This window comes from Diceros bicornis, chromosome X, assembly GCF_020826845.1.
Source record: "Diceros bicornis minor isolate mBicDic1 chromosome X, mDicBic1.mat.cur, whole genome shotgun sequence".
NCBI lineage: Eukaryota > Metazoa > Chordata > Mammalia > Perissodactyla > Rhinocerotidae > Diceros > Diceros bicornis.
Genome location: NC_080781.1, coordinates 44,503,093 through 44,516,016, shown reverse-complemented (window position 1 = coordinate 44,516,016; position 12,924 = coordinate 44,503,093).

Here is a 12,924-nt window from a genome sequence, read left to right as displayed (position 1 = left end):
GTCAAATATCTGTCAGAGAAAATAATCAAGGTAAAGAGACATATTTCAGGGTGGCCAATTTTGATTTCCCACAACACAGACTAGGGGAAAATATTGCATATGGTATATCTGATAAAAGGCTTGTGTCCAGAATATATAAAGAACTCAAAAAACTCAATAATAGGAAAACAAATAATCCAATTAAAAAATGGGCAAAGATCTGAATAGACTCTTCCCAAAGATTTACAGACTGCATACAAGCATATGAATAATGCTCAAAATCATGTGTCATTAGGTAAATGCAAGTTAAAGCTACAATGCTACACCATTATATGCTATTGGAACTGTTAAAAACAAAACAAAACAAAACAAACCAGTAAAACACACCTGACATACCAAACACTGAAGAAGATACATAATAACAGAGCTCCCATTCATTGCTGGTGAGAATGCAAAATAGTTCAATCACTTTGGCAGAGAGTTGGGCAGTTTCTTATCAAGTTAAACATACACTTACCACATGACACAATAATCCCACTCTTGAGTATTTACTGAAGTGAACTGAAAAATTACATACACACAAAGATCCTATACTCAAATTTTTTTAAAGCAGATTTAATTATAATTGCCAAAAACTGAAAACAATCAGGACGTCCTTCAATAGGTGTTTGGAAATAGACACTGTGGTACATCCACAGAAATAGAACAAACTATTGACTGTGAAGCTATTGATTCACACAAAAAAAACATGGTTAAATCTTAAATGCATTTTACTAAGTAGAAGAAGCAAGACCTAGAAGGCTGCCTATTGTGTGATTCTATTTATATGATATTGTGGAAAAGACAAAAATATACAGGTCTCCCAAGGGTTATAGGAGGGGGAATGGTTGACTCCAATGGAAAATTTTATGGAGCTGGAACTGTTCTATATGGTCCTGGGGTGGTGGATACATGGTTACACACAATGGTAAAAATCTGTCTAGAGAATATTATTGTACGTAAATTTTTTTTTAAATCATCTAAGTTGTGATATTCCAGTATGGAATGCAGACTGTGATAAATAAATCTAATATCCAGGATAGGCAAGTCCATAGAGACAGAAAACTGGTTGTTGCCAGATTGGTTGTTGGAGGGGGCGTGGAGAGTAGTGGATTAATGGCTGTAATGGTTGGTTTTATATGTCAACTTTCCTAGGCTATAGTACCCAGTTATTTAATCAAATGCTAATCTAGATGTTGTTGTGAAGGTGTTTTGAGATGTGGCTAATATCTACAATCAGTTGACTTGAAGTAAAGGAGATTACCCTTGATAACAAAGGGTGGCCTCCTTCAATCAGTTTAAAAGCCTAAAGAACAAAAACTAAGGATTCCCTGAGGAAGAAGAAATTATGCCTCAAGACTGCAACATCAACTCCTGCCAGAGAGTTCCAGCTGGCAACATATTCTATAGATTTTGAAATTGCCAGTCCCCACAATTGCATAAGCCATTTCCATGATAAAATGAGGCAAAGTATTGCTGCTTCATAATTTTGTCTAAGCATAGGCAAACAAGGTCACTCTGCCACCCACAAAATATCATACACCCTTCTCTTGGCCATAATGAGTTGAATGCTACTACTTTACCAATTACAAATTTAACTTCATTCTAGTCTGAACTCCTTATTATTAGGATTTATTGAGATACTCAATCATAGAATTGCCCTCACTCTCTAAAAGCGTCTAACTTAAAATGAATCCCCCTTCCTTTGACCCTTCCCACAAATGATCTAACCAAAGCCCAACTCTTATAATAAGTTATTTCTAAATCTCTCTTATTGAGATACCCAATGACTCTCCATGATGTGTGTTCTCTTTCATTGCAACAAGTGATAAACTCAACTTGTTTAACTATCGGTATGTTTCAGGAGGTTTTTGGCTGAAGGGCGTTGACAACTTCACCCATTGAATTTTCTTGACGCTTTAAATGAAAATCAATTGGCATATGTATGAGTCTACTTCTGGAATTGCTATTATTTTCCATTTATCTATTTGTCTACCCAAGTGAAAAATCCCATATTGTTTTGATTACTGTAACGTGATAGCAAGTCTTGAAGTAGGATGATACAACTTCTCTTTGTTCTAATTATTTTCAAGAATATTTTTTCTATTCTAGATATTTTGTTTTTCTACATAAATTTCAGAATAAGTTTATTAATTTATTTAAAAAATATGCTGTAATTTTGATAGGGATTGAAATGAATCTATAGATAAGTTTGGGGAGAATTGACGTAAAATATTGTCTTTTAATTCTAGAACATGGCATCTCTCTGCATCTATTTAGGTCTTTAAAGGTTTCTCTTAGCAATGTTTTGTAATTTAGAGTATAGGTATTTTGTACACTCGCTGGATTTATTTCTACATATTTGATTTTGTCAATGTTATTGTAAATGGCATTATTTTAAAATATCATTGTCCAATAGATTATTCACTGTTTGTTCATTACTAGTATATAGAGATATATTTGATTTATAGACCTTGTACCCTGCAACTTTGTTACCTACCCAAGACTTTTTTTTTTTTTTTTTTTTTTTTTTTTTTTTTTTTTTTGGTGAGGAGATCAGCCCTGAGCTAACATCCGCCAATCCTCCTCTTTTTTTGCTGAGGAAGACGGCCCTGGGCTAACATCGGTGCCTATCTTCCTCCACTTTATATGGGACGCCGCCACAGCATGGCTTACCAAGCAGTACTTCGGTGCGCGCCCGGGATCCGAACCAGCGAACCCCGGGCCGCCGCAGCGGAGCGCACGCACTTAACCGCTTGCGCCACCGGGCCAGCCCCCCTACCCAAGACTTTTTATATTTAGTGATTTTTTCATTATATATCTCTTTTCCACACTTAAATTCTATGTGTCCTTATATTTCAAGTGTTTTTACTGTACACAGTATGTAGTTGGGTCTTGCTTATTTGTCCAATCTAAAAATTTCTGCCTATTAATTGGAGTGGTTATTCTATTTTCGTTTAATGTAAATACTGATACATTTGTGTTTAAGTTCATCATCTTGCTATTTATTTTCTATTCGTGCATTTTTTGTTCTTCCTCAGTTTCTCATTTCTTTTTTAGGTAAATTGAGAGTTGTTGGTGTTATATTTTATTGCCTCCATTGAGCTATGTTAGCTATGAATACTTATTATATTATATACTGTATAGCTGTTATAATTGTATATGTATATAATATTAATATATATTAATTAATTATTATATTATTATATATTCTCTATTAGCTATAACTGAAAATAAAAAAGATAAAAATATACTGTGAAAAAAAGTAATAAAAGGAGCTGAAATATCTTCACTAATATCAGAGAAAATAGACTTTAAGACAAAAATGTTACTAGAAACAAGGAAGGATGTTTTATAATAATAAAGGGGTTAATTCAGCAGGAAGATATAACAATTATAAACATATACACACCTAATGACAGAGCCCCAAGATACAGGAGGCAAACACTGACTGAAATGAAGGGAGAAGTAGATCATTCAACAGTGATAACTCACTTTCAATCAAGGATAGGACAATTAGACAGAAAAGTAATGAAGATAAAGGACTTAAACAACCCTATTGCTGTAGAGTGGATGTTTGTGCCCTCCTCTCCAAATTCCTGTTGAAATCTAATCCCCATAGTAATGATATTTGGAAGTGGGACTTTGGGAGGTGACTAGGTCATGAGGATGAACCTCTCAAGAATGGGATTTGTGCCCTTATAAAACAGACCCCAAAGGGAAACTTTTCCCCTTCTACCTTACGAGGACATGGTAAGAAGACAGTCATCTATGAACCAGGAAGCAGGCCCTCATCAGACACCTGTCTTGGATTTCCCAGTTTCCAAAACTGTGAGAAATAAATATTTGCTGTTTAAGCCATCCAGTCTATGGGAAGCCCAAACAAGCTAATACATCTATCAACCAATTTGACCTTGTTCTTGTGTGGAGTGTTGAACACTCCACATAAGAACAGCAGATTAAACATTTTTCTCAAGTATACATGAACTTTTTCCAGAATATGCCATATGCCAGACCCCTAAACAAGTCTTAATAATTTTAAAAGGAAGGAAATCACACAAAGCAAGTTCTACAATCACAATGGAGTTAAATTAAAAATCATCAAAAGAAGAAATTACAAGAGGAATGGGAACATATTTTGAGTTAAATGAAAGTGAAAACACAACATATAAAAATTTATGGTATAGAGCTACAGCAGTGTTTATAGGTAAATGTATAGCTTTCAATGCCTACGTTAGAAAAGAAGAAATATCTTAGGTCAAAAATCTCAGATTACACCTCAAAAATCTTAAGAGAGCAAATAAGCCAAGAGTGTGCATAAAGAAAGAAATATCGTATGATTTCCTTCATTAAGTAGTAGATAATAACAACAATAAACAAACACATAGAGACAGAGATTGGATTGGTGGTTACCGGAGGGGAAGGGAGGAGGGAGGAGGGCAAAAGGGATAATTAGGCACATGTGTGTGGTGATGGGTTGTAATTAGTATTTGGGTGGTGAACATGATGTAATCTATGCAGAAATAGAAGTATAATGATGTACACCTAAAATTTATACAATGTTATAAACCAATGTTACTGCAATAAACAAAAAATTTAAAAAAAAGAAAGAAAAAAAATTAAATAAGAACTCAATGAAATAGAAAGAAGGAAAAGAATGATAAAATCCATTAAACCAAAATTTGGTTCTTCGAAAATATAAACAAAATACACAAACTGTTCAGTAGAGTAACCTAGAAAAAAAGAGAGAAAACACAGATTACCAAATAACAGTGAAAGTGGGACATTGTTGCTGGCCATTCAGAAGTGAAAAGGATTAGAAAAAAACATATGAACAACTTTATGACAACAAATTTGACGACTCAGATAAAATGGACAGATTCTTAGAAAGCTAACATTACTAAAACCAACTCTAAAAGAAAAGAATCTCTGAATATACCTATAACAAGTAAAGATACTGAATTAGTAAATAAAATCTTCCCAGAAAGTAAAGCCCAGGTGGCCAATATGATACAAACATTTCCAGGAAAGAGAGGAAGGAGGAACACATTGCAACTCACTCTGTAAGACCAAATCACCCTGACAGCAAAGCAAGTCAAAGAGAATACAAAGAAAAGACCACTTTAGACCAATATTGCTCTTGAGTATAGTTGCAAAAATCCTCAATAAAATATTAGGAGTATAAACTCAACAGCATGTAATAAAGATTATACACCATGACCAGTTAGGATTTAACCTAGGAATTCAAGGTTGATTTACATCCAAAAATCAACTTACGTACAACTCATATTAATAGAATAAAGGACAAAAACAACAAAGTTACCTCAATAGACATAGAAAAAGCATTTGGCAAAATCTAACACCCGTTCATGATAAAAAGTCCTAGCAAACTCGGAGTAAAAGGTAATTTGTTCATTCTGAAAAGAGAACTTTAAACAAAACCTTAAAGGATCATTATACTTAGAAGGGAAAGATTGCATGCTTTCCCCATAAAATCAAGAGCAAGATGAGGATGTATATTTTCAACTTTTCTATTCAACATTGTACTGGAAGTTCTAGCCAATGCAGGCAGAAAAGAAAAAGATGCAAATGGTATCCAGATTGAAAAGGAAGAAGGCAAACTCTCTTTATTCACAGACAATGTGATCTTATATGTAGAAAAAGGTAAGGAATTCGCAAAATACTATTAGAAATACAAACAAGTACAGAAAGGTCAGAGGATACAAGATAAATATACAAAAATAAGATGCATTTCTATATGTGATAAATGAACATTCTGATAAGAAAATAGTACAATTCCATTCACACTGTCATCAACAAGGGTAATATTCTTAGATATACATTTAACAAAAGAGGTGCAAGACTAATACACTAAAAATTGCAAAACATTGCTATGGGAAACTAAAGAAGACCTAACAGTTGGAGGACATTTCATGCTCATAAGTGTAAATGCTCAGTATTAAAGATGGAAATTCTTCCAAAATTTATCTACAGATTCAACACAATCTCTACCAAAATTCCAACATAGATTTTGCACAAATTGACAAATTTATCCTAAAATATCTAAGGAAATGCAAGACACCTTCAATAGTCAAAACAACTTTTAAAAGAGAAGAACAAAGTTGGAAGACTTTCATTTCCCAATTTCAAAACTTAATATAAAGCTGCAATTATCAAGACAGTATGCTATGGACATAGATAAGGCATATCAGTCAACAAAACAAATTGAGAGTCCAAAAATAAAGTTGCTACATACTGGATGTTTGTGTCCTCCCAAAAATTCATATGTTGAAATCCTAACTCCCAGGTGATGGAATTAGGAGGTGGGGGTCTTTGGGAGGTGATTAGGTCACAAGGGCAAAGACTTCATGAATGGAATTGGTGTCCTTATAAAAGAGACCCAAGAATTTGAATCCTTTGCCTTTTTCCACCACGTGAGGTTATAGCAAAATACAACTGTCTATAAACCAGGAAGCTTGCTATCACCAGATGCTGGACCTGTCAGGGCCTTGATCTTGAACTTCCCAGCCTCCAGAACTGTGAGAAATAATTTTCTGTTGTTTATAAACTACTTAGTCTATGGTATTTTGTTATAGCAGTCCAACGGACTAAGACAAAAACTTGGCACCAAGTAGTGGGGGTGGTGCTATAATACATACCTACAAATGTGGAAATAGTTCTTGAAATGGATAGTGGGAACAGGCTGGAAGAGTGTTGAAGTGCATGCTAGAAAAAGCCTACACAGCCATTGTCGTGTGTTGGTTTGATATGATTTCAAACCCACTTGTTTATGACTTAAGTGAAGTTGTTTTAATCTACTTGTTTTAACAAAGACAAAAAAAAGTTATTGTTTTGATGTAAGAAAGAAGTAAATTGTGTCAAGATGTCATCATCTCATCTGTTGTCACTGATAAGTACTCAGTAGCTCAGCTGATGACAAACACTGCTTGGGGGCTTACCAATAAGAAAATGTGGAGAAGTGACTATGGTAAGGGAATATTTAGACTATAAATACCCAGAGTTTGTGAGAATTATTCAAGAGTTTTGATCCGGGCAAGGCAATACTTTGCTGACCTAAATAAACTATCTGAAGACCTTGGGGCATTAGCTCCTACCATGGTAAGGTCAACTCCCCTATTGGTAGTGGTGACAAACCTTGCAGTGGCCTCATGAAGGAGATCAGCCTGCCCACCAACACTGGTGCCATTGTTCCTAGCAACACGCTCTAGCAACAAGGAACTTTTCACTTTCGTTTTGTGCTGGCAGCTGGACGTCAGCTCTCAGTTGGGCAAGCCATCTCTCCCGAGTGCCTACTCATATAAAAAGTTAAACCTCGAACTAAATTTGGACTTTGTTCCTTTCGTCTCTTCTTGCCTGGAACAATAGTGTGATTAATCTATCATTGGTTTGGAGTATGTTATTTATTTATTGGCTTATTAAGAGATATTGTCCTATATGCTATTGGCCTGTGAAGCTATTATAAATCCCACAGTGAACCTGTATTAAATAAAATATTGGCAAAGACAATCTCAGTCTCTGAGCATAATTTTTCTCCCAAAAAACAAAACAACCATAAACAGCCCATTAAGGGAAATTATGGTGAGAGCCAAGAAAGGAAAGAAGAGAGCTGTAGAGAAAGCCTCAGTCTTCTTAGAGAATACCTAAGTGGTTTTGAACAGAATGTTGGTAGAAATATGGATGATAAATGCCATTCTGAAGAGGTCTCAGGTGGAAAAGAGGAATGTTATTGGACAATGGAAGAAAGGCCATCCTTGTTATAAAGTACCAAAAAACGTGGCTGAATTGTGCTCATGTCCTAGTGATATTGAACCTCTTAATCTCAAGTTCATATGCCCCATGCACACTAAGCCAATCACTGAGACACTAGTGCTTAAAGATGGTGAAAGGTTTATACAAACTGGCCAAAATGAAAAGGCAGGATAGGTTCTCTCAAATCTGCCTTCCAGAAAGAAGAAAGCAAGTGGTCTTTATAGAGCTAAGGGGCTTGGGAGGAGGAGTTTTAGAGAAACAAATGGGAAATCTGTGTTTCTTTCACTCCAGATAAGCCCTTAGGTAAATATTCAATAAGAACAGGATTACCCTTTGACCTTGTTCTCCACACAGACATAGATGAAAAGAAGTTAATCTTGTTAATTTGCTGTTTTCTTGTTTAACCTGAGGGGTGACTCAACGGTCACAAGGACTTATGAGCTTGTTTTGCAGAAGAAAAAGAACGCTTTCAAAGAAATTACGATTACCAGATAACCAGCACCCAGCTGCCATTAACACCCATAAGTCAGATTGCCCAAGGGCTTATCTGGAGTGAAAGAAACACAGATCATCCCTTTGTTTCTCTGAAACTCCTCCTCACAAGCCCCTTAGCTCTATAAAGACCCCCTGCTTTCTCCTATCAGGACCGCATATTTGAGAGAATCTATCCTCCCACCTTCTTGTTTTGGCCAATTCAAATAAATATTTCTCCATCTCTGAGCACTGATGTCTCAGTGATTGGCTTACTGTGCATCAGGCACACGAACTTCAGATTAAAAGGTTCGATATCAACTATAACTGCTGCGAGCTACAGTGAAGGCTGTGCCCAGCAAAGCCATGTGTGTGTGGCCAACCAAAGCCATGGGGACAGGGCAGCCTGGAGTTTTAGGGATCCAACTCCTCCCCAGCATGTCTAGAAGGTGGAAACTCCACCCCAGGGCCTGGAGGGCAAAGCCTCAAGTCAAAGAAGATTATTCTCTAGCCTTAAGGATTTTGACTTACTTGGGACCTGTAACTCCTTTCTTCTTTCCTGTTTCTCACTTTTGTAATGGGAATGTCTATTCTATGCCTGTCCTATGATTGTATTTTCCAAGCACATCAAATGTTTGATTTCACAGGATCACAGCTGGAGAGGAATTGGTCTCAGGATGAAGTGTACCTTGATTCTCACTCATATCTAATTTAGATGATATTTAATCTCTATTTTTCAGATTGAATAATTTTACTTGATCTATCTTCAAGCTCACTAACTTTCCTCTATCATCTCTATTCTACTATCTAAACATTTCAGTGAGCTTTTATTTTGGTTATTGTATTTTTTCCGTTCTAAAATTTCCATCTGATTCTTCTTTATGTCTTCTAATTTTTGTTGAGATGTTTTTCTTCCCATTCTTTTCAAATATGTCCATCTTTATTTCCTGAAGCATTTGTACAATAGCTGCTGTAAAGCCTTTGTAGGTAATCACAACATCTTTGTCATCTCACCATTGGTGTATATTGATGGTCTTTTTCCACGTGAATTGAGAATTTTCTTACTTCTTTGTATGTTGAGTAATTTTGTGTTCTATTCTGTTAATTTTGAATATTATGTTATGAGATTCTGTGTCTTGTTTAAATCCTGTGCTGAATGTTGATATTTTTATTTTACCAGGCAATTGACCAGGTTAGAGTCAGGTCAAAATTTCTACCAAGCCTTTTGTGGATTGTAGTTTCAGGGTCAGTTCTGTTTTCAAGGATTGGCAGTACCATTCAGAATTCCCCAAACATGAAACCCTCCCCCCATTATAATTGTAGCTTTGGGCAGTGCTCTCCATCTTATTTCAGTTATCAAAGTATTTTATGTGCTAAATAAGACCAGATTAATGCATGCACAACTTGGAAATTCATAAACATTTTATGAGGTATCTTCCATGAGCTTCTCCCTCTCCATGATCTCTCTGGCGTTTTGAAGTTCTCTGGTGCTATAGACTGAATTTTTATGTCCCCCAAAATTCATATGTTGAAATCTAATCTCCAATGTGATGGTATTTGGATGTGGGGCCTTTGGGAGCTGGTTAGGTCATGAGGGTGGAGCCCTCACAAATGGAATTAGTACCTTATAAAGGAGACCCTAGAGTGCTCCTTTGCCCCTTCCACTGGGTGAGAACACAGTGAGAAGATGGCTGTCTACGAAATAGGAAGTGGGCCCTCCTCCAGACACAAAATCTGCTGGCACCTTGATCTTGAATTTCCCAGTCTCCAGAACTGTAAGAAATAAATATCTGTTGTTTAAGCCACTCAGTCTATGGTATTTCTGTTATAGCAGCCTGAATGGACTAAGACACCTTGGACACTCATTTTCAGACCTCCACTCAGATACCTGAGGCTTTATTTTCCTTACTTTGATGCACAATCCCACACCTGCACCTGAATCCAGGACCAATTATCAGACGGAAGGAGGGAGAAAAAAGTGAATGAGCATTTTCCCCACCCTTTTGGGACCACAGTACTTTCAATCAAAGAGGAAACTATCTTCCTCAGAGTCTTAAGCATCTCGGGGCACCCACTGCCATCATTGCAACTGCTGGGATACCAATTTCTTACTCCTTGAGCCTCTCCTGGAGGCTCTCTCTATGACCTATGCCCTCTTTTGTGTTTTAGGCTGCCTTCATTTCCGGTTGGTGGATACTGGAAGAAAATCATGATAAACTCACTGCCCCAAAATGCCTGGTACTATATACTGTTCAGAGTTCTCAAACCACTGCTTTGTGAATTCAGTCTTCAGTTCTTTGATCTATTAGTCAAAGACCTAAAAGTAAGAAACTATAAAAATCTTAATGGAAACATAACTGAAAATCTGTGTGACATTGGATTAGGCAACAGTTTCTTAGATATGGCACCAAAAGCACAAGCAATCAAAGAAAATTTAAATTGGACTTGATCAAAATTTTTAAAAATATTTTTAACAATATAGAAGTAAATATATATATAATGTATACTCAGAGAAGTATCATGACCCCTTAACTCTCTCTACCCCTTTAGCATTGTCCCAATCTGACCATCTCCTTACCACATACACTCTGTAGGCTACCAATCATTTTTAGTTTCTGGTTTATCCCCACTGTGCTTTTTTCCACAAATGTACAAAAAAATTTTTATTTTCATATCCCATCCTTTCTTACATTAAAGGTAGCATGCCATATAGATACAGTAGTTCCCCTCTTACCTGCAATCTTGCTTTCTGTGGTTCCAGTTACCCACAGTCAACTGTGGTCCGAAAATATTAAATGGAAAATTCCAGAAATAAACAATTCTTATGTTTTAAATTGTGCACTGTTCTGAGTAGCATGATGAAGTCTCATGCCATCCCACTCTGTCCCACCCCGGACGTGAATCATTCGTCTGTCCAGTGTATCCATGCTGTATATGCTACCCACTGTTAGCGTATTAGTTAGAGGAAAAAATAGTACACATAGAGTTTGGTACTATCTGTGGTTTCAGGCATCCACTGGGGATCTTGGAACATACCCCCCACAGATAAGGGAGAACTATTTTTTACATTGCCTATTAAAAATTAGTATAATCCTGAAAATTACTTCATAACACCTCATAGAAAATTTCCTCATTCTTTATTATAGCTTCTTCATACTCCATTGTGTGAATGTATCCTAGTTTATTCAACCACTTTTGTAGGGCAGCCTCCTACAAAAGATGGCAAGATGGCCTTCCATATTCCTCCCTCCTGGTATTCACAACTTTGTGTAATCCCTTTCCACAGTGTATCATGGTTGTTCTGTGTGACCAGCAGAAATGGTAGTAAGTAACTTCCAAGGGTAGGTTATAATACACGTTGTGGTTTCTGCTCCACCCTCTTTCTCTTAGACCACTTGCTGTAAGGGAAGTCAGCTGCCATGTTGTAAGGACACTCAAGGAACCTTATGGGGAAGTCCATGAGATAAGCAAATGAAGAATTCTGCCAATATGAGTGAACCATCTTAAAAGCCTTGATCAAGCCTTCAAATAACACCAACCCATGTTAACATCTTGATTGTAACTGTATGAGAAACTCTGAACCAAAACCACCTATCTAAACCACTCACGAATCTTACCTCACGGAATTGGTGAGATGATACATGTTCGTCATTTAAAGGCATTATGATTTGGATAATTTGTCATATAGCAATGGATAACTAATACAAGTTCTCTCATATTTACAGTAATTTAGGTAGTTTCCAATATTTGCAATTGCCAACAAAGCTGCAATTAAGAACATTGTACACATTTATTTTCATATTTCTGGAGGTGCATCTTCAGTATTAGTGCTGGAGATGGGATGACTGGGAACAAAGGTGGTTAAAGAAGAAATTTTAGCAAATAAGTGAAAAATTCCCCACCAGGACAGTTGTACTAGTTTGCTTTCCGTCTAGCAATATATGACAGACTGCTTGCTTCCTACAGTCTCGCCAACACAGAATGTGGTGTCATATACTTTTTATTGAGATATAATTCACATAACATTAACTATTTTATAGTGTACACTTCACAGTTTTTTTTTTTTACAATATTCAATATATTGTGCAACTATTGCCACTCTCTAATTCCAGAATGTTTCCATCACTCTAAAAATAAACCCCATACTCATTAGCAGTTAGTATCAATTTGCCCTCCCCCAATGCCCTGGAAACCAATAATAATCTTTCTGTCTCTATGGAGTTGTCTATTCCGGTCATTTCATATTAATGGAACCATACAATATGTGGCATTTTGTGTCTGGCTTCTTTAACTTAACATAATATTTTCAAAATTCGTCTGTGTTTTCACACGTAACAATATTCCATTATTTTTATAGCTATATGGATATACCACATTTTGTTTATTCATCAGCTGATGGGCATTAGTGTTGTTTCCACTTTTTGGCTATTATGAATAATACTACTATGATCATTGATATATAAGTTTTTGTGTGAATATATGTTTTCAGTTTTCTTGAGTATATACTTAGGAGTTGAGTTGCTGGGACATATGGTAATTCCTTATTTAACTTAGTAAGGAACTGCCCAATTGTTTTCCACAGAAGTTGTTATTGTCTTTTTTTTTTTTAATTACAGCCATCTTAGTGTAATGTGCATCTCACTGTGGATCTGACTTGAATTTCCC